Consider the following 20595-nt stretch of genomic DNA (forward strand, 5'->3'; position numbering starts at 1 on the left):
TTGGATGGGGCTGGCAGGTCCGCAGTGGCGGAGTTGAGGACGTTCTGGACCAAACTTAGGGGAATTAAATAGTGCGGAATTCTACCCATAGCTAAGCTGTCGATCGAGGAGCTTACTTCTCGTAGCATATCAGTCATTAGGGCGGTCAGGAGCTGGATTTGCGCCAGATCGCTTTGTACTACGGAGAACAACTTATTAATGGATTTGATGGTCTGATTGAGCAGGGTGCTATGGGTGTTTAGGATGGTAATGGTGCCGTTTAGGACTTCCCGAAGGTTTGTAGAGCGTGGCTCTGGACTAGGAGTTGCTGTCGTATTTCAGGCATTTCGGCCTGTATTTCGCCCACATGCCGTCGCACGGTGGCCAAATTGACTGCATTAGCGGTATTCATGCCAATGTTAAACAGGGTTCCTACAGCGGCTGCAGCTCCTAACAGGGCGCCCAAAAATCGCTTGGGACGCCGATTGTACCCACTTAGTTCCGCTTGGGTCACGGTCATTTTCTGCAATTGTTGCAGCATGTGGGTCACATCTGCCTGGGCATGGGTAAGGGCCTCCCGAGTCCAAAGGGAGCCCGCCCAGGTTGTCTGGGCAGGTGAGGATGTAGTGCGCTCTGACAACATCGCGGGGATCGAGCCGGACGTACACCTTTTGGGTGTACGTTTTGCAGTTCGTGATCAACAACCCAGGTTGCTCCCGGAGTACGATCCCTGACGCTGGTCCCGGCGACGCGACTTCTGGTTGGGGCATGACCCCACTTATCCAGAGGACCAGGAGGGCGAGTCTGAGCATCTTCCTAGTAACAGAGCAGAGGCGAGAGCGATTAACGGCGACCGTAAGATTTGGTTTTATCTGGGGTAACTGTACGACATTTGTGCTCAATCTATGGACTTGGTGCGGGAGTCAATCTCATTGTCAGGACCTGATGTGAGGGCATGGTTAAGGGTGTTCCTGTAACAGGGCCTAGAGGGGAAAAGGGAAACAAAGAGAGGAAGAGAAGGGAAAAGACAACACAGAAGGGACACAAGGACATTGAGTGAGGTTAGGACAACAAACAATGGTCGCATGTGTGGAGAAACTCCTTGTTACTAGAGTGTTGGTTCTAGCAGTGCGTGAAGGAGCGTGTAGGTGTTGTGCTTGAAAACCTGGCTATGTGTTTCCCTAGTGGGTGAGGAATTACATCAGTGAGGTGCGATAGTCGGTCTGTATCAGTGGGTTTGGTCTCCCCTTTCCTTGTCTCTTGGAGCCCTGGTGCCTCTTTATCTGGTTCCGGTGTACCCATCGCAGGGCTGGCTCGCTGCGCCCCTGTCGAATCTTGATTCGGTAGGCAACAGGTGACAGTTTGTCTACGATTTCGTGGGGTCCCGTCCAGTGAGGTAGGAACTTCTTTGACAATCGATGAGGGGTGTTCGGCCGTGGTTGGGCGAAACTGTAATACCACACTTTGTCTCCGACCTCAAGTTCCTGATATGAGGCTTTCCTGTCGTAGTAAGCCTTACGACCTTCCACGCTTTGGAGTTGTTGCTGTGCAAAGGCGAAAGTCGTTCTCAGGTGCTGATGCAACTCTTCTAGGTACTGATGCGTGGTGTAGGCAGTGACGAGGTTCATGTCACCGGTTGGAACAGCAGGTGTAAGGGTAGTGTCATTTGTCTCCCGTCATCATTTCGAATGGGGGTACTTCCGGTGGACCGGTGAGGAGTGGACCTGATGGCCACTAGTACCAGGGGAAGTTTGACATCCCAATCCTTCTGATTGGCGGACACGTACTTCTTCAGCATGCTGACCACTGTCTAGTTGGCACGTTCCAGCTGTCCGGAAGAGATTGGGTGGTGGCTTATGTGCAGCTTGGCTTGCACACCCAGGAGTTTCCACATTTCTTGCATGACCTCAGCGGTGAAGTGAGTTCCTCTGTCTGAATTGACACTCAAGGGCATTCCAAATCTTTTGAGAATATGGTTCATCAAAAGGTAGGCTGTTGTTTCTGCCGTGTCATTCGGAGCTGGGAGGCACTCTATCCACTTTGTGAACTCGCAGACCACGTTGAGGAAGTACTTGTTACCTCGTGTTGACTGTGGCAGGGGTCCTACCCAGTCTATTTGGAGGTCTGACCATGGGAAGGTCATTCCTTTCCTTTGCAGTGGTGCGCGGTGATTTGCATTCGCCGGTTGAAACTGGCAACAGACCAGGCATCCTTTCACGTATTCCGCCACGTCTTGCTGCATGCCAGGCCAGTATACCACCTGTTTGAGTGTCTCATAGGTGGCCTTGGCGCCGTGGTGTCCAGCGCATGGTGCATCGTGGGCGTATGTCAACATTATCCCCCTTTGGCTCTGAGGCACTACGAGCTGTGGCGTAGCGAGTGGCTCAGGGACATACGTGAGAACGCCGTCTTTGAGATGCAGCATGTGCTTGATGGAGTGCAGGTGGCGGAGGTCAGAGGAGGTGGCTAGGTCGAAGGCAGAAACGGGGGCGGAAGCAGGGTCAGAAATGTGTGCACTGATGGTTTGCAGTGCTGGATCCGATGCTGGAAGGGTACTGAGATCGTCAGCAGCAAACTGTGGTGATATGGAGATACGGGAGGAGGTGGGGTTCGCAACGCCAGTGGCGTGTTGGCAGCGGGTGATGGCTGCCACCGCTGGGTCGGGTGGGTGGGAATGGAACGTCCAAGACTCTTCATGTAATGCACCTGCCTTAGCGAGGGCATCTGTTTGGTCATTGAAGTCTTTGTCTTGGTTCTTGCTGCTTGGACTTGAAATTGCTTGTGACCTTGACATTGCCTCGGCGGTCTGTAAACGGGCAGTGGTGTCTGTGGCTTGGCACTGCAACTCCTGAACGTTTACTGACTGGAAGGGCAGAGGTTCACGGACTTGTGTCCACAACTTCAAGTGCTTAAAGTCTATTAGTGGCTTAAAGCGATTAAGCAGGTCCTTTCCGATTAGCAGTGGGTAAGTCTTTAGGGGTGAGATGTAGACTGGGTGGATGAGGTTCATCGGACCCACCGTTAGGTGGATTGGGGCCACTTGTGTCAGTTGTAGACCCGTGTGGGAGTATGCTTGAAGGTTCAGCTCACATCTTTGAAGTTTGAGGGGCCATTTAATGTCTTTGCTCCTTCCTGGATTTTTTCGAGGAGTTCTGCTGACATTAGTGTGATGTCAGCTCCTGTGTCCAGAAGGGCTTCGACCCTGATGTGGCGTTCGATGATGACGGAGAGGTAAAACTTTCTTGCTATACCTCTCTCAATGAGATCACCCAGGAGTTGAGGGACTGGAGTTTGGGATGAGATGGGGAGGATATCAGGGCTGATCTGCAGTTCTTCGGACGAGTGGCAGACGACCAGGACAGCACTTTCAGGAACCAGAGTGGTTTTAGCGGCAGGTGTTTGTTGGATGATGCCGTGGTTTGAAGCATCATATGGTGAGTTAGGGGCTAACTCGATTGCTGGGGTTTCAGGTAGGATTTCTCGTCCATCTGAAGTTATGGTCATTATGGTTCTTTGAGTGTGCGGGGAGGAAGTGCTATTCTCTGTGTCTGGTTGGGTCGGGTGGTCGCTGCTGTCTCGTCCGGCTGCCAGTCAGGCTGAATCCGGCTTCTCTTTCTTTTCCCACTTCCAATCTTCCTTCATTTGCTGGAAAAACTCTCTCATCATGCTCTTCATCAGTTCTTGTGAGTAAAAACGGTGATGTCTTTTGCTCTTGTGTGGATTCAGTTTGAAAGTTCTTTCGTCGAGTCCTTGGGCTGGTTGCTCCAGGGTGTGTTTGTGCTCTTCCCATGGAGGTTCCGTTGCCATCCCAGGAGCTCTTCCCCCTTTGGTTTCTAAAGGAGGTTGACTGATTCCACGATCTCTCCCACTGACCTTCCCTGCGGTCTTGAACTGTCCCATGCCTTTTCCCAGTGGCGTCCAGGCGAGCGCTGTCGCTCACGTGGTCCATCCCAGCGGCCGTTTCTCTGCTTGGGTCTGGTACCTGCGTGGAAGTCTTGCTCTCGGTTGGACACGCCCACTCTTTTCTTGACGGCTTGAAGCTGTCTTGATGTTGGGCACCCTCTAGAGGCAGTCCGTGACTTTGTGTGTTGAAGTCGAGGACTGTCGGAGCTTTAGTGCCTTTCTCTGCAGCCATCTTTTGTTTGCTGTAGGCTTTGTGTGCTGAGTTCGCGCAGCTGCTGAATGGTCATTGTGCGCGAACATGCAAGCACGCCTAGATGGTGGCTTACCCCAGGATGTAGGTTCCTGAGGAAGAGAGTCTTAAAGTTCATGTCCTGTTCCATTTCGGGCTCGTTGCGAGTTCCGAAGTATGCTCTCCTGAGTCGGCTGTAGTAGGCTTGCGGAGACTCATGACGGCCTTGTCTGATCTCCAGGGCGGCTACTAGTCCTTGTTCTGACTCTGGGTCATCAAATTCATTGATGAGAGCCTCTCGGAGCAGGCGGTAATCAGCCTTTGTCTGGGCTGGTTGCCGGTCCAGGAAGCTGCGTACATCAGGGCTTGATGTTGCTCGCAGTAAATAGAGTCTATCTTTATCAGTGACGTGAGGTCTTACTTCCAGATGGAATTCGACGTCCTGTAGATAGGTTTGAATGTCTGGACTACTTGGCACACCTGGGGTGAACTTAGCGATGTTCCTGGCGATCTTGTCGAGGTCTTTTAGGTCCAGGCCGTGTGATGCTCTTTGGCTGGCTGGGTCCATTTCTCTTGGCCTTCTCGCGAGGTATGTCTCTTCAGAGGGAGCTGGTGAGTGTTTCAGCATCGCCTCTTTCCCCCTTTGTTCACTTGCCTGTACAAGAACAGGAGACCCGGTCCTACTTGGCAGGGGTGACTTTGGTGCCTCTCGTGTCCTCGGTGGCTCAGCGCGCAGGTCGTAGGCGTGTCTGAGTTCCTCCTTGACACTGTCGGATTCCTCTTTGACGTAGTCCAGCTGTTGTTCTAGGCGGCTGATCTCATTCCTTGACTGGTTCAAGTGAGTCTCGAGGGCTTTGATTCTGCCGGCCTTGTCTCTAATGTCAGTCTTTGCCTTCTCCAGTAGCTGTTCTGCGTACTGGAGGTTGTTGGCAGCATTGTCAAAGTCTCTTTTGGTTTGTTTCACCTCTTGTGTGGAAGCTGCTAGCAAGGCTTTGAGCGTGGTGATCTCCTCTGGGTCCTTCCTCTCCTCATCCAGCTTTTCCTGTTGTTCCTGAGCCTCCAGTTCCAGCTGTTTGATGCGTCGTTGTGCGCATGTCAGCTCCTGTTGGAGATCGGCGGCGTGCCTGTCACTCAGTTTGAGGGTAGCGATGAGGGTGTGACTTAGGGAGCAGGTGATCTTTGCTAGCTCTTTGTGGTTGTAGCCTTGGCTTGGGTCCTGTTCCATTAGGCTCGTTAGGTTGTTATCCAGCTGTTCCTGGGTCTGACGCTTTAGTGTTTCCGCGGCCTTGGGTAGGAGGCTGCTGGTTGCAACACTTAGCCATGTTTCCAGGTCTTCCCAGTGACCAACGTTGTCTGCTGTGTGAGACATGTTTTGGTGCAAGTAGGGGATTTGGAAACGTGATTGACACAGACCTGGAAGAAAATAACAACCAACAAGGCAGAACAGGCAACAGCAAGGAAAGACAGAGGTGTAGATGTGTGGTGTCAGTTGATGCTAAATGTAAGGTGTCAGGTGGGTGTGGTTCTCTGTAACTGTGATCCTCTGGTGGGTGTGCTTCTAACTGGCGTTTCTGGGGAGACAATTAGTAAACACACACAGGACGACAGAGAACAGAAGACAACACAGAACAGGAAGAAGGGATAGCTGGGCGTTTGTTCTCCTGTAACAGGCGGTCCTTCCTTCTTTTCTTCTCCTTTTTTTTGTTTTGGAGAAAGGGAGGAGCTACCTGTAAGAGATGTAAGAGAGGGAGGTAGAGAGAGAGAGGGAGAGAGACAGAGAGGGGGGGGGAGGTAACACACTCCTTCCTGGTCAAGGAAGGAGGAGGTTAGACTCTATCACTGTCTCTTTTCCCTAAGTTAGAGGATGCTTTTAGGAGTTTCTAAATGGGGATTTCTAAGTACCAAGACTGTGATTGCTATTAGAATCCCCTCCGGGCGAGGATAAAACAATAGCAATGACAGTGTTAGCTTTTAGTTGGTTAGATTGACTCTGTGCACCAAGTAGATTGTTCCTGCGGTCGTGTTTACGATTCCTCGTCGATCGACTTTGGTTTCGGCTGGGTAGGATAACACGCTGAGAAGGGAAGGTTTGTGAGCCTGAACAATTTGAAACAATATCGTCAAGTTTCACCCGATACTGATCAGAAATGTCTCAAATTAAATTCTTTGCTTTCCTGGTTCCCACAGGTGTGATCTCAGAAGCAGCAGCAGCAGTCAGATCAGAGGAAAGGAACAAGAAGGGAAAGAAGAGAGAGAAAGTTGCTTACACTGTAAACAAAGTTGACAAAGTGTGATGCTGTTAAGCCTGATACCTGAGGGTTGGTCTTACTGTGTTGGTGTGATAAGTTAAGTTACCTGAGGGTTGAATAGGCCCTAACTTACTTATGGGTGTATCCAAATGGGTTTTAGCAAAGGGGTTTAGACCTAGGCTTTGGTGATGAGGCGATTAACCTGTCGGAGTACAGCGGTGTGGCTCTCCGTCTGAGCGCCCCGTGCTCCTGTAAGGTCAATCAGACTTCTGTCCGACAGTATTGCAGTGAGCCTCTCAAACAGCGTCGGCTTTTGACACAAAGGTGCGGGCCACGGTGGAGGTGCGTCAACGGGCTGGCTTGACTGACAAGGCTGCGGGCAGAGCCCTGGGTTACTGATCGGTTTCCCGATTCAGCAGCTGACAGGGTGGTTTACCCGAGCATCCGCCCAGGTCAGCTCGTGTTGACTCCTCCTCCGTTACACAATTGCTGATGCCTGCTGCGGGTTCACTCACAATGCTAGGACAGAGAGGCCTGGCTTGCCCCAGCTGGGCACAAGGTCACGCTCAAATGGGGTCCTCACTCGCTGTGACACCTCCGAGACAAATCACACTGCACCAACCTAGCACTAGGGAAGTGCTAGCTGCTAAGCCCTAAGCAAGGAGAGACCCTGTAAAGAGGATTGAGAGGAGGCACTCAACTGTACACACCAACGTAGCTGCACATGACTTGAAATTTCTATTTGGTAGCGATAATTAATGATCAAAACTTCCTGAGAGTCAAGTCTGAATTAATCACTAAGTATCTTCTGCAATAGAATCCGGGTACTATGCCTGGAATAGTAAACGGAAGTTCAAGTCGATTATAATTGAAAATTTATGATATTGGTATTAAATTATAAAGCAATTATAATTAAATAAATCCACAAAATAGCAATTATGAGGGAGCCACCCTAATTTGCTAAGTCTGAAATTAAAATTCCAGACCAGGGATTATATTTAAGTGATGTGTTATCACGACTATAAAGGCAATTATAATTAACCAAATCACCAGCTGAAATTAAAATTTTCAATCAATAACGGCAGTTAATAATTAAAATTCAATGCAATTATCATCAAAGTATTCAAAGCAATTATAATCAAATGAATCAGCAAATATTGTTGCAATTTATGAATATGAACCTAATGCATTTAGTAAATGACATTAAGGTTTCACATTAGCAATGCTAGAAAATTGGTAATATATCCTGATATCATCAAATTAATAAAAGCAGTTATACTTGTTGATGGCAATGTATCATTGAAATGCTAAGGGTAAGAAAAAAAACGTTTCTTGTTAATACCAACGGTTATGGCAGTTCAAACATTTGTCAACATTCTTCCTCGGTAAGGGAAAGGTGAGGAAAAGGGGATAAACGTGAAGGGGAAAGGAGGAGGAAGCCCACTATTGTGGTTCCGGCGTTCCGATGGAACTCAACGCACCATAAACACACAAGGCATTCAACTCAATGGACGACAGAGGTCTATTCGCTAAGCGCTAACCTGATGCTAACAGTTTGCATAGGTTTCAATGCCAACACATTAGATTCAGTTATCCTAGCCTCTGTTCACAAACTTCAAATATGGCGCGGAGGACGCGCTTATGCACTTTGAAGTAAACTCGAAACGGCGTCCCAGGACTTCGGCGTCGTTGCTATGGATACGTGCAATTCGCTATTATACGAGTTCGGCCCACCCGAAATGACGGCGCATTTCGCGATGAGTAAACTCGATCAGCTTCGTCTAGCACTGACAACTTCACTTGCTAAAGTGAGGCACTTTTACATACATATACTGCAATTAAACAATGACGTCATCGGACCGCGGCGGGTCTGCACAGTTTATTCACTTGATCAAGAATTTTCTTCTCCCATATAACTTCGCGTTCTGACGCCTCTGCGTTACGCTCGGTTTCACTTCTTCCAGTGACTAAATGGCCAAGGATTACTTAGTTAGCTACTTCTAAGCTCTTGCCAGGGAGGAATTAGATTCATATGACAGTGGAACTCGCACTGCCATAGATCAACAAAGGCCTTATGGAAAATAAACAAGGAACACGCTTGCTTTTTCCCTCAACGCGCTCTAACGCGGATCTCTGTCTCTATGGACAAATATTACCAGTACTGCAGTTTTCAAAGTCTTCACAAATCACACGCACTTTTACGTGTTCGCATGTCAAAATAGAGGTACAAAATAACAACAATTTGTCTCTGTGTCTTAATCTATTCTTCCGGATAAAATAGAAAAACCACGAAATCACGGATCACAAATTTATGAATTATGAACTGAAAATCAAATCTTGCCCGCCTTGATTCTCCACCATTATATGTAGGGTTTTCACACCTAATTTTAATTATGATAATTATGAATTGTCATTTGAATCAGCTCTCAATTCAAGTTTGGGGAATTGAATCTGAAAAGATTCACGTTGGTATGCAATTCAAGTATACCTTTAAATCACCTAATACGTCCAGCGTTTTAGGGCAATTTAAATGTATGTTACCAATATGAATTTACTCTGTGATCAGCAAAATAAATCAATTGGATTCTTCGCTTTTACCTCAGAGCAGGTAACAACGGATCTGGGCATGAGTTTGACTTTCCAGTTACATAACACACAAACAAGAATTCGTAATAATGAAACACAATTTATTAAACAGTACCTACTATTTGACAAGACTACACTGAGAAGACTAAACATAAAACACACACACACACATGCATTCATACACACATTCACGGGTTGGAAGGGAAATGGATAATTGTCTGTCCAAAGTCTGTTAGCTAGTTCTGAGATCGCACTAAGAGCACCAACAAAGCAAAGTTAGGTTTAGCCTCGCTTATATGTGTCTGCGCCAATTCAGTAGAGACGGAAAGGTAGTTTTACCACTCGGCTTGTCTGGGAAATCCGGCGTGCTGATTGGGCAGGCTTGTCCTTGGGATGACGTGGTCGGGCTTTCCCGGGCCGTTTGAATGAAATCTCTCTAGCTTGGTGGTTCGCTTTGGATGAACCGGGTTGGTTATGGAAAGGGCAGTGAGTGTCCGTGGAGTGATGTGACGGAGCGGACCGAGAGTCGAGGGTATCGGGTCGTTCTAGTTCTGGAGTCTTCTGACTTCTCCAAGTTCGAAGTTTCTCTGTTTCCGTGGCGATTCCTGCAGCGACCCGAATTCCCTCCGGTGGTTCGAAGAGTTCTTCTCGACTGACTCCGACTCCGATTCTTCTCGTTCTCAACTCAACTCAGAGCGCTCTGTTCCTGCGCGTTTTGAGGTGCAAGTTTTGGGCCGTGCCCTGGGCAGTTGTCCAATCCGAGGTCGAGAGGGGCGGTCCACACCTGCTTTCGACTCGGCTTTGTGCATACTTTATCCCAGTTAGAATTGACATTCTGCACTTCTGTTCCCTATCAAAAGCTTATAAGTGGAATACACTGTTGTGCATTGCACCAACACATATATTCATTCATCACGATATTGGAAACATCGTAGCTTCAATTTGATATCAAACATGCATTATCTAGCGCTTATGGAACGCTCTCTGTTAGAGGATTATTTAAAGAGTGTATAGCGGTTCCTACATACATCCCAAAACATTTATGAAGCAGTTATTTACAGATGAACCTTTATTTGTTTGAAAGGAAAGCATTTAGATTGTTCGTTTAGTAGTTTTATGTGTATCCTGGCCGTTCCTTTATTGTAGCGAAAAAGGAAAGGCGCGCTTTTTAAGGAATGTATGTTGGGACAGAGCAAACCTCCCTGGTGGGGGTTGAAAGTGTGAGGCTGTCCTGACCACGTTGATTCACCGCGGGAGTCTTGTCACCTTTTGACTTGGTGGCTTGGTAGAACTGGTCCCAGGTCAGTGCACAGAACGGGTTATCGCGCTGTCGACCAGATGTTGCGTTTTTAATCATCCCAATCTTGACGTGGGTAGTCTCGGATTGGCCGAGCTCACTGCAGCGACAGTCCCTTGAGACTGTTTGGTAGACTTTGCGGCGCTCGGCATCGCTCGGCTGACCATCTTGATTGCCTTTATGGTCCGGGGTGCGGAGGATGTGCGGTTTTACGACTTGGTTTTAGGGCGGTTCCCCTTTTATGGTTTGTGTCTGTTCATCAAGGCCTCACACACATCACTTCTTTCTGGGACTTTTCCAAACTCCCTGAAAACTGCGGTTGTTAAGCCCCTCCTGAAAAAGAGAAATCTTGATAACAATACATTGAGTAACTATAGACCGATATCAAATCTTCCGGTCATAAGCAAGATCATTAAAAAGGTAGTTCTGAATCAGCTGAACAGCTACTTGAACTCAAATGGTTATCTGGATAATTTTCAATCTGGTTTCAGACCGCACCACAGCACAGAGACAGCGTTAGTTAAGATAATAAATGATATTCGCCTAAACTCTGATTCTGGTAAAATATCAGTGCTGGTACTACTAGATCTTAGTGCTGCGTTTGACACTGTCGATCATAACATTCTTCTAGACAGACTGGAAAACTGGGTCGGGCTTTCTGGAATGGCTCTAAACTGGTTCAGGTCATATTTAGAGGGGAGGGGTTATTATGTGAGTATAGGAGAGCATAAGTCTCAGTGGACGTCCATGACATGCGGAGTCCCACAAGGCTCAATTCTTGCGCCGCTCTTGTTTAGCCTGTATATGCCCCCACTAAGTCAAATAATGAGAAAGAATCAAATTGCCTATCACAGCTATGCTGACAACACGCAGATTTACCTAGCTTTATCACCAAATGACTACAGCCCCATTGACTCACTCTGCCAATGCATTGATGAAATCAACAGTTGGATGTGCCAAAATTTTCTTCAGTTAAACAAGGAGAAAACTGAGGTCATTGCATTTGGAAATAAAGATGAAGTTCACAAGGTGAATGCATACCTTGACTCAAGGGGTCAAACAACCAAAAGGCAAGTCAAGAATCTTGGTGTGATTCTAGAGACCGACCTTAGTTTCAGCTGTCATGTCAAAGCAGTGACTAAATCAGCGCACTACCACCTAAAAAATATTGCAAGAATCAGATGCTTTGTGCCCAGGCAAGACCTGGAGAAACTAGTCCATGCCTTCATCACCCAGCAGGGTGGACTATTGTAATGGTCTCCTCACTGGCCTTCCCAAAAAGACCATCAGACAGCTGCAGCTCATCCAGAACGCTGCTGCCAGGATCCTGACTCGAACCAGAAAATCAGAGCACATCACACCAGTCCTCAGGTCCTTACACTGGCTTCCAGTGACATTTAGAATTGATTTTAAAGCACTTTTACTCATCTATAAATCACTCAATGGACTAGGACCTAAATACATTGCAGATATGATCACTATTTATACACCTAACAGACCACTCAGATCACTAGGATCAAGTCAGTTAGAAATACCAAAGGTTCACACCAAACAATGAGAGAATCTGCTTTAGTTATTATGCTGCTCGCATCTGGAACCAGCTTCCTGAAGAGATCAGATGTGCTGAAACATTAGTCACTTTTAAATCCAGACTCAAAACTCATCTGTTTAGTTGTGCATTTACAGAATGAGCACTGTGCTGCGTCCGAACTGTTTGCTTCTTTTATTTTAAACTGTTTTAAATCAATCTCTTTTTGCTTTAAATTCAATTTATCTTAAATCAGTGTTTTTATTTTATTTTAATTTCTTTTATTGTTATTTAAATCTTGTAATTATTATATTTTCTCTTTTGTAAAGCACTTTGAATTACCATTGTGTATGAAATGTGCTATATAAATAAACTTGCCTTGCCTTGCCTTGCCTCAGATGGTATTGACGCTGCCGGGCCTTCTTCACCAGGGTGTTGATGTGACAGGACCAAGACAGGTCCTGCGTGATGTGAACACCCAGGTCCCGGAAACTGTCCACTCTCTCCACTGGAGTCCCGTCGATCTTGATGGGATGGTAAGAGCGCACCTGCTTCGTGCTGAAGTCCACTATTAACTCCTTTGTTTTGCTGACGTTCAGGAGCAGATTGTTCTCCTGACACCATCTCTCCAGGTTGTTGATCTCCTGAAGGTAGGCCATCTCATCGTTGTTGGAGATCAGGCCCACCACGACAGTGTCGTCAGCAAATTTAATGATGATGGTGGAGTTTGTAGTGGCCACACAGTCATGTGTGTACAGCGAGTACAGCAGGGGGCTCAGAACACAACCCTGAGGGGCTCCAGTGCTGAGAGTGAGGGAGGATGAGGTGTGTTTTCCCATCCGTACGGCTTGTGGTCTGTCAGTTAGGAAGTTGGTGATCCAGTGACGCAGGGATGGGCTGAGTCCCAGGACCTCCAACTTCGAGGTGAGCATGGAGGGAACTATGGTGTTGAACGCTGAACTATAGTCCACGAACAGCATTTTCACATAGTTCCCTTCCTAAAATCCAGGTGGCTTGTGGTTGTGTGGAGGAGGTGCGTGATGGCATCCTCCGTAGACCGGTTCTGGCGGTAGGCAAACTGTAGTGGGTCCAGTGTGTCCGGTAGTGATGAGGTGATGAAGTCTCTGACGAGTCTCTCGAAGCACTTCATCACTACAGACGTCAGAGCTACAGGGCGGTAATCATTTCGGCAAGATGGTTGAGGTTTCTTCGGCACAGGAACAATGATGGACTCTTTGAAACACGAGGGGACTATAGACTGTTTCAGGGAGAGATTAAATATCTCAGTGAACACCGGTGCTAGCTGGTCAGCACAGGCTCTCAGAACCCGACCTGTGATGCCGTCAGGTCCTGCTGCCTTCCTGGTGTTCACTCTCCTGAATGCCCTCCTTACGTCGTGCTCCGAAATGGTGAACGCGATTTCCTCTCCGGCTCTCTCGGCGTGCATGCTGTTCATCATGCCGCTAGCGGCGCTAGCGTGATTAGTGTGATTAGCTGCAGCCTCAAAACGAGCATAAAAGGTGTTTAGCTCGTCTGCCAGAGAAGCACTCTCCACTCTGGAGGTTGGCGTTTTATAGTCCGTGATGTTTCTCAGTCCCTGCCAAAGGCTCCTAGAGTGACTGTGTTGAAACTGTGACTCTAGTTTCCTCCCGTAGCGCCTCTTTGCCTCCTTTACCACTCTGCGCACGCTGTACGACGCAGCCTTGTATTCAGACATATCCCCGGTGACAATCCCGTATTATAGGCTTCGGAGCGGGATCTCAGAGAGTCACGGATAGTTTTGTCTACCCACGGCTTCTGGTTGGGAAATGTCCTGATGACGGTTTTCTCTACCGTGTCATCCGCTAGTTTCGATGAATCCCACCACCGCTTCCGTGAACACGTTGACGTCCTCGGAGCTACACCTGAACATGGCCCAGTCTGCGTCATCCAAAGCGTCCTGCAGAGCGGCCACCGAATGGTCAGACCAGCGTGACACCTCCATCTGTACCGGGGCTTCCTGTTTCAGCCTCTGTTTGTAAACAGGTACGAGGAAAATGGCGGCATGGTCCGATTTACCAAACGGCGGGCATGATTTTGCCTTGTAGCTGTCTCTGAAGGGTGTGTAGCAGTGATCCAGTGTCCTTTCGCCCCTGGTGGGGCAGGTGATGTGCTGGTGAAAGTTCGGCAGTGCGCGCGCTTGAGGTTTGCACTGTTAAAATCCCCAGCACAATGAGTGTGGCGTCCGGTGCTGTGACTGGTGTGTTGTGAGGTGGTCGTGTAAGTCCCATATTGCAGTGTCCGTGTCCGCTTGAGGTGGAATATAAACGGCGCTGACTATGACCGAGCTGAATTCCCGTGGAAGATAGAAAGGGCGACATTTGATGGTCAGCAAATTTAATGATGATGGTGGAGTTTGTAGTGGCCACACAGTCATGTGTGTACAGCGTAGTACAGCAGGGGGCTCAGAACACAACCCTGAGGGGCTCCAGTGCTGAGAGTGAGGGGAGGATGAGGTGTGTTTTCCCATCCGCACGGCTTGTGGTCTGTCAGTTAGGAAGTTGGTGATCCAGTGACGCAGGGATGGGCTGAGTCCCAGGACCTCCAACTTCGAGGTGAGCATGGAGGGAACTATGGTGTTGAAGCGCTGAACTATAGTCCACGAACAGCATTTTCACATAGTTCCTTTCCTAAAATCCAGGTGGCTTGTGGTTGTGTGGAGGAGGTGCGTGATGGCATCCTCCGTAGAGACCGGTTCTGGCGGTAGGCAAACTGTAGTGGGTCCAGTGTGTCCGGTAGTGATGAGGTGATGAAGTCTCTGATTTCAGTCTCTCGAAGCACTTCATCACTACAGGCGTCAGAGCTACAGCTACAGGCGGTAATCATTTCGGCAAGATGGTTGAGGTTTCTTCGGCACAGGAACAATGATGGACTCTTTGAAACACGAGGGGACTATAGACTGTTTCAGGGAGAGATTAAATATCTCAGTGAACACCGGTGCTAGCTGGTCAGCACAGGCTCTCAGAACCCGACCTGTGATGCCGTCAGGTCCTGCTGCCTTCCTGGTGTTCACTCTCTGAATGCCCTCCTTACGTCGTGTGCTCGAGAAATGGTGAACGCGATTTCCTCTCCGGCTCTCTCGCGTGCATGCTGTTCATCATGCGCTAGCGGCGCTAGCGTGATTAGTGTGATTAGCTGCAGCCTCAAAACGAGCATAAAAGGTGTTTAGCTCGTCTGCCAGAGAAGCACTCTCCACTCTGGAGGTTGGCGTTTTATAGTCCGTGATGTTTCTCAGTCCCTGCCAAAGGCTCCTAGAGTGACTGTGTTGAAACTGTGACTCTAGTTTCCTCCCGTAGCGCCTCTTTGCCTCCTTTACCACTCTCGATGCGCTGCTGACGCAGCCTTGTATTCAGACATATCCCCGGTGACAATCCCGTATTATAGGCTTCGGAGCGGGATCTCAGAGAGTCACGGATAGTTTTGTCTACCCACGGCTTCTGGTTGGGAAATGTCCTGATGACGGTTTTCTCTACCGTGTCATCCGCTAGTTTCCCGATGAATCCCACCACCGCTTCCGTGAACACGTTGGCGTCCTCGGAGCTACACCTGAACATGGCCCAGTCTGCGCGTCATCCAAAGCGTCCTGCAGAGCGGCCACCGAATGGTCAGACCAGCGTGACACCTCCATCTGTACCGGGCTTCCTGTTTCAGCCTCTGTTTGTAAACAGTGCGAGGAAAATGGCGGCATGGTCCGATTTACAAACGGCGGGCATGATTTTGCCTTGTAGCTGTCTCTGAAGGGTGTGTAGCAGTGATCCAGTGTCCTTTCGCCCTGGTGGGGCAGGTGATGTGCTGGTGAAAGTTCGGCAGTGCGCGCTTGAGGTTTGCACTGTTAAAATCCCCAGCACAATGAGTGTGGCGCCCCGGTGCTGTGACTGGTGTGTTGTGAGGTGGTCGTGTAAGTCCCATATTGCAGTGTCCGTGTCCGCTTGAGGTGGAATATAAGCGGCGCTGACTATGACCGAGCTGAATTCCGTGGAAGATAGAAAGGGCGACATTTGATGGTCAGAAGTTCCAGGTTTGGTGTGCAGGAGCGTGAGAGAGGAACAACGCTCGGCGCTGTTGCACCAGCGGTTGTTCACCATCAGACACACTCCACCTCCCGTGTCTTCCCGACTCCATTGTTCTGTCCATGCGGTAAACAGAGAAAACTTCGGCCGGTTGTATGACGTGGTCCGGTACCGCTGGGTTCAGCCATGTCTCGGTGAAGCAGAGGAGGTTGCAGTCCCGAATGTCTCTCTGGAACTTGATCCTTGCCCTGAGGTCATCAAGCTTGTTTTCCAGAGACTTGGCTAACGTCCAGTCATTATGGGAGGAAGACACACAAATACTAAAGGCAGAAGACTAGAAGAGTCTATATACAATAATGATTTGTGCTTATTGAATAATGACTCAATGTCACATCTCTGGACTCTTTTGTTGTTGTTTTTTTTGTCATGTGCCATGTGTTCCGTGTGACCTACTTTAGTTAATTTATCGTCTTCAGCCGTGTCTTGTTAATTTAGTCAAATTACATTGTATATTTAGTCCTGTGTGTTTGAGTTCACGTTTGTCTGATCGTCGAGGTTGATACGTGTGGTTTACGTTGTCTGCCTGCCTACATTTATATTATTATTTTGTCCATTTGAAGAGGATTAAATCTGTTTAAGTTTATTTATTCTCGTCGAGTGATCCTTCACGCTAAACCACACCGTGACACTCAAACACATATCTGCACCCAGGATGTTGGATTTTTTCTGCAATTGATTTAACTTTATATGAACCTGAAATAGTGATTGACTTTTCTTGGCAAGCATGGAAAGATCTCTGTGGGAGTGATGATTATACATTAATTATAACATCTACCGAAGAACTGAGAAACCCCTGGTTCAATGAAAAGTGTAAAAAAGCTATTGATGATCGGAAGAAGGCAGAACAAAATAAATATTTAGAAATATTTAAATTTAAATAATAAATACTTCGAAAAAATATGTATCAAGTTAGACATCACAGACTCCAACAAAAAAAGAAAAATCAATCAATCAATCAATCATTTTATTTATATAGCGCTTTTAACCACACAGGTTGCATCAAAGCACTGTACAGTATAAAGTAGAAGAGTATAATGACAGGGATGTATAATGACAGGGATGTATAATGACGCGAGTGAACAATTTCTTATTAAATGCAGAGGCGGTCTCTGTAATCAATTCAACGTTAAATCACTAGAAGTTAAGTGTCCCCAACCAAGCAAGCCAGAGGCGACAGCGGCAAAGAAACAAAACCCCATGCATACAGAATGGAGAAAAAAAAACCTTGGGAGAAACCAGACTCAGTTGGGGTCAGTTCTCCTCTGACCGGACGCCTAGCACTTAACTTCCAGTTCAATTTTAAGCGCAGCTGTGTCAGGTAGTGTAAATGACTTAGTGTGTGTGTGTGTGTGTGTGCATCAGGATCTGGTGATCTGTCCACGGGCGCATCTAGGTATTCTTGTCTCTGATGAACATAATCTCTGGGTGCTGATCCACCATCTAGTCTGGATACAAACTGTGAAAACAGATTGAGAAAGAGACAGGACTAATATTAGCGTAATGAAATATAGAGCTGAGTATCATCAGCATAGCAGTGAAAGCTAACACCATGTCTCCTGATAATATCTCCCAGAGGTAACATGTACAGGTTGAAAAGTAACGGTCCTAGCACTGAGCCTTGAGGAACTCCATATTTCACTTTTGAGCGATATGATACCTCCTCATTTAATGCTACAAACTGATAGCGGTCAGATAGATATGATTAAAGGCGCTTCCTCTAATGCCAACATAGTTTTCTAGTCTAAAAGGAAAAATAAAAAACAAAAAAGAGGACTACAAATACAACATACAAAAGATGAGAAATACCAGTTCATTGGAAAGAAGCAACTGTTATATCAATACCTAAATCAGGAAAAGATCCTGATTTGAATAATTATCAACCAATAGCTTTATTATTAAGCTTAATTTAATGCTTTATTGGGTGGTTGTTCTGCACGCTTAATAAACAAACTTCAGCTAGTCCAAAACGCAGCAGCCAGAGTCCTTACTAGAACTAGGAAGTATGATCACATTAGCCCAGTTCTGTCAACACTGCACTGGCTCCTATCAAACATCGGATAGATTTTAAAATCTTATTAATTACCTATAAAGCCCTGAATGGTTTAGCTCATCAATACTTGAGCGAGCTCTTATCACATTATAGTCCTGCACGTCCGCTACATTCTCAAAACTCTGGCCATTTGATAATACCTAGAATATCAAAAAATCAACTGCAGGCGGCAGATCCTTTTCCTATCTAGCACCTAAGCTCTGGAACAATCTCCCTAACTCTGTTCTGGAAGCAGACACACTCTGCCAGTTTAAATCTAGATTAAAGACACATCTTTTTAACTTAGCCTACACATAACACACCAACACTTTTATTATTCAAATCCACGTTAAAGGATTTTTAGGCTGCATTACTTAGATTTGCTGGAACCGGCAACACTACTCCTAAAATACGATGTACTTGTGACATCGTAAAAAGAATGGCATCTATGCTGATATTAGTCCTGTCTCTTTCTCAGTCTGTTTTCACAGTTTGTATCCAGACTAGATGGTGGATCAGCACACAGAGATTATGTTCATCAGAGACCAGAAAACCTAGATGCGCCCGTCGACAGATCACCAGATCCTGATGCACACACACATACACACACACACTAAGTCATTTACACTATCTGACACAGTTAGCGTTTTAAAATTGAACTGGAAGTTAAGTGCTGGGCGTCCGGTCAGAGGAGAACTGACCCCAACTGAGTCTGGTTTCTCCCAAGGTTTTTTTTTCTCCATTCTGTATGCATGGGGTTTTGTTTCCTTGCCGCTGTCGCCTCTGGCTTACTTGGTTGGGGACACTTAACTTCTAGTGATTTAACGTCGAATTGATTACAGAGACCGTCTCTGCATTTAATAAGAAATTGGTCACTCTCGTCATTATACATCCCTGTCATTGTACTCTTCTACATTATACTGTACAGTGCTTTGATGCAACCTGTGTTGTTAAAAGCGCTATATAAAAGAAAAATGATTGATTGATTGATGTATAATGGTTAGATTGAATATTCACTTTTAAAGACATTTCATTTTTGAGTTCAGAGACATCACTGTCTAGCTCAGTTTAGTTTAAGTAGTATCTGCAGAATCAAATCAACAATAACAGCCAAAAAATTAAGCGTCTCCAATGTAGTGTCATAACAAAAAAGTAATTTAAAAATTTACAAAAATATAATAAAATGATCACGAGTGATTTTCTGTTTTCATATGATAATTGTTTGGTCTCTTGAGTTACATAAGGGTTTTCTGTGTGTGTGTGTGTGTGTTTGTGTACAAAAATTCTTAATATGTTGTGTCTGTAACCTTTTAGGAGCAACCTCAAACTTTACTGAATGTGTAGCTTTCAGAGCAACGTTAGATATGTTTTAGCTGTGTAAAACCACAAGGCATACTGTAAAGTATTTAGTAATTTCTGAGTTTTCACAAAATGTCCAATAAACAAAATGTGAGTCGCATCATGCATTGTCCTGATCTTCTGACTTTGTCAGTCATAATGGATCGAGAGAAGAGTAACTAGGCCTCTTATGACTATGGAGATTATCTTTCGGGACTTTATTTATTTATAAATACAAAAATAAATAAATAAAATAACCTTATAAAATGATCATAAATTGCTCTTTAATTTCATGTTGAATGGTGAAAAATCCACATTCTGGTGGTTTTTAAATTTGTCAAGAAGAAGAATGAAGAACAAATAATTAAATAAGCCCCCTTTCTTAAAAACACATTTGACCTGGTGACCTGATTCTTGTTTCATTGTGTACTGACCACATATTTATCCAACTTAAAAGTAGAAACAAACAGTATAAACAAAGTGTGACGGGCGTCCCGAGCTACCATCAGCGTTACCTGGGAATAAACCACCATCACCTGGGAAAGCCACTAATCACGGACTCGCCGCACCTGGAGCTCGTTTGCGGTGGCCAGATAAGCCACGTCAGGCTCGCACTCCAGTGAGCTCTGACACTCCTACATGCTGTCTCTGACTGTTATCTCTTTTGTATCTTCTAGAAGCCAGTCCTTGAACGCGACACGGAGCTAATTCCCCCAAGAATCACGTTGCCGTACTCACCGACTGCACCCAGAGCACCGAGCACCCAGAAGATAACGCCACTGACAGCGGTTGTGCACCGGCTCACCATTCACCTATCACCTATATATTGTTAAATAAACGCGCCCTCCGAGTTCAACGCCTCTGTTTGTGCTGTGCTTCATCCGCCCGTGACAAGTGGTGGAGAATGCGGGCATGTTGAAGCACTCACAAACACTGTGAAACAAAAGAAGAAAAGCGAAGCATTACGCGCGGACGCCATTTTGTTTAAAGGGCACCTACCCCGACTCATCTTTTTTTTTCTCTTTGTCCCCTCCAGCTAAGCGCTCGCGACCGGCCAGGAGATGGAGGAGCTGCTACAGCAACTCACAGAGTGTCCCTTCGACAGCAGCAGATCGTGCAGAACACCTGGCCCGACCGACAAGGGCAGCTCGAGCAGGAGCTCGCTGCCCAGGGTGCCGCCGCTTCGACCGCGCCCCGCCGTGCCCGATCCCTGCATTCAAGCAGCACAACTCCTTCCAAAAATGACCAGCTATAGCGACCCAGAGATTTTTTACAGATGTTCGAGAATGTCGCGCGTCGCGGAAGGATGGGATCGCCAAGAGTGAGCGCGGCGCTGGCCCGCTGCTAA

General features: G+C 46.8%; 1 pseudogene; it reads right to left on the bottom strand.

Moving 5' to 3' along the window:
* Nucleotides 1-3554: 3554 nt before the first annotated feature.
* LOC122322984 lies at nt 3555-5480 on the bottom strand (annotated as a pseudogene).
* Between the last annotated feature and the right edge of the window lie 15115 nt (nt 5481-20595).

This window comes from Puntigrus tetrazona, chromosome 18 (assembly GCF_018831695.1).
Source record: "Puntigrus tetrazona isolate hp1 chromosome 18, ASM1883169v1, whole genome shotgun sequence".
Taxonomy (NCBI): Eukaryota; Metazoa; Chordata; class Actinopteri; order Cypriniformes; family Cyprinidae; genus Puntigrus; species Puntigrus tetrazona.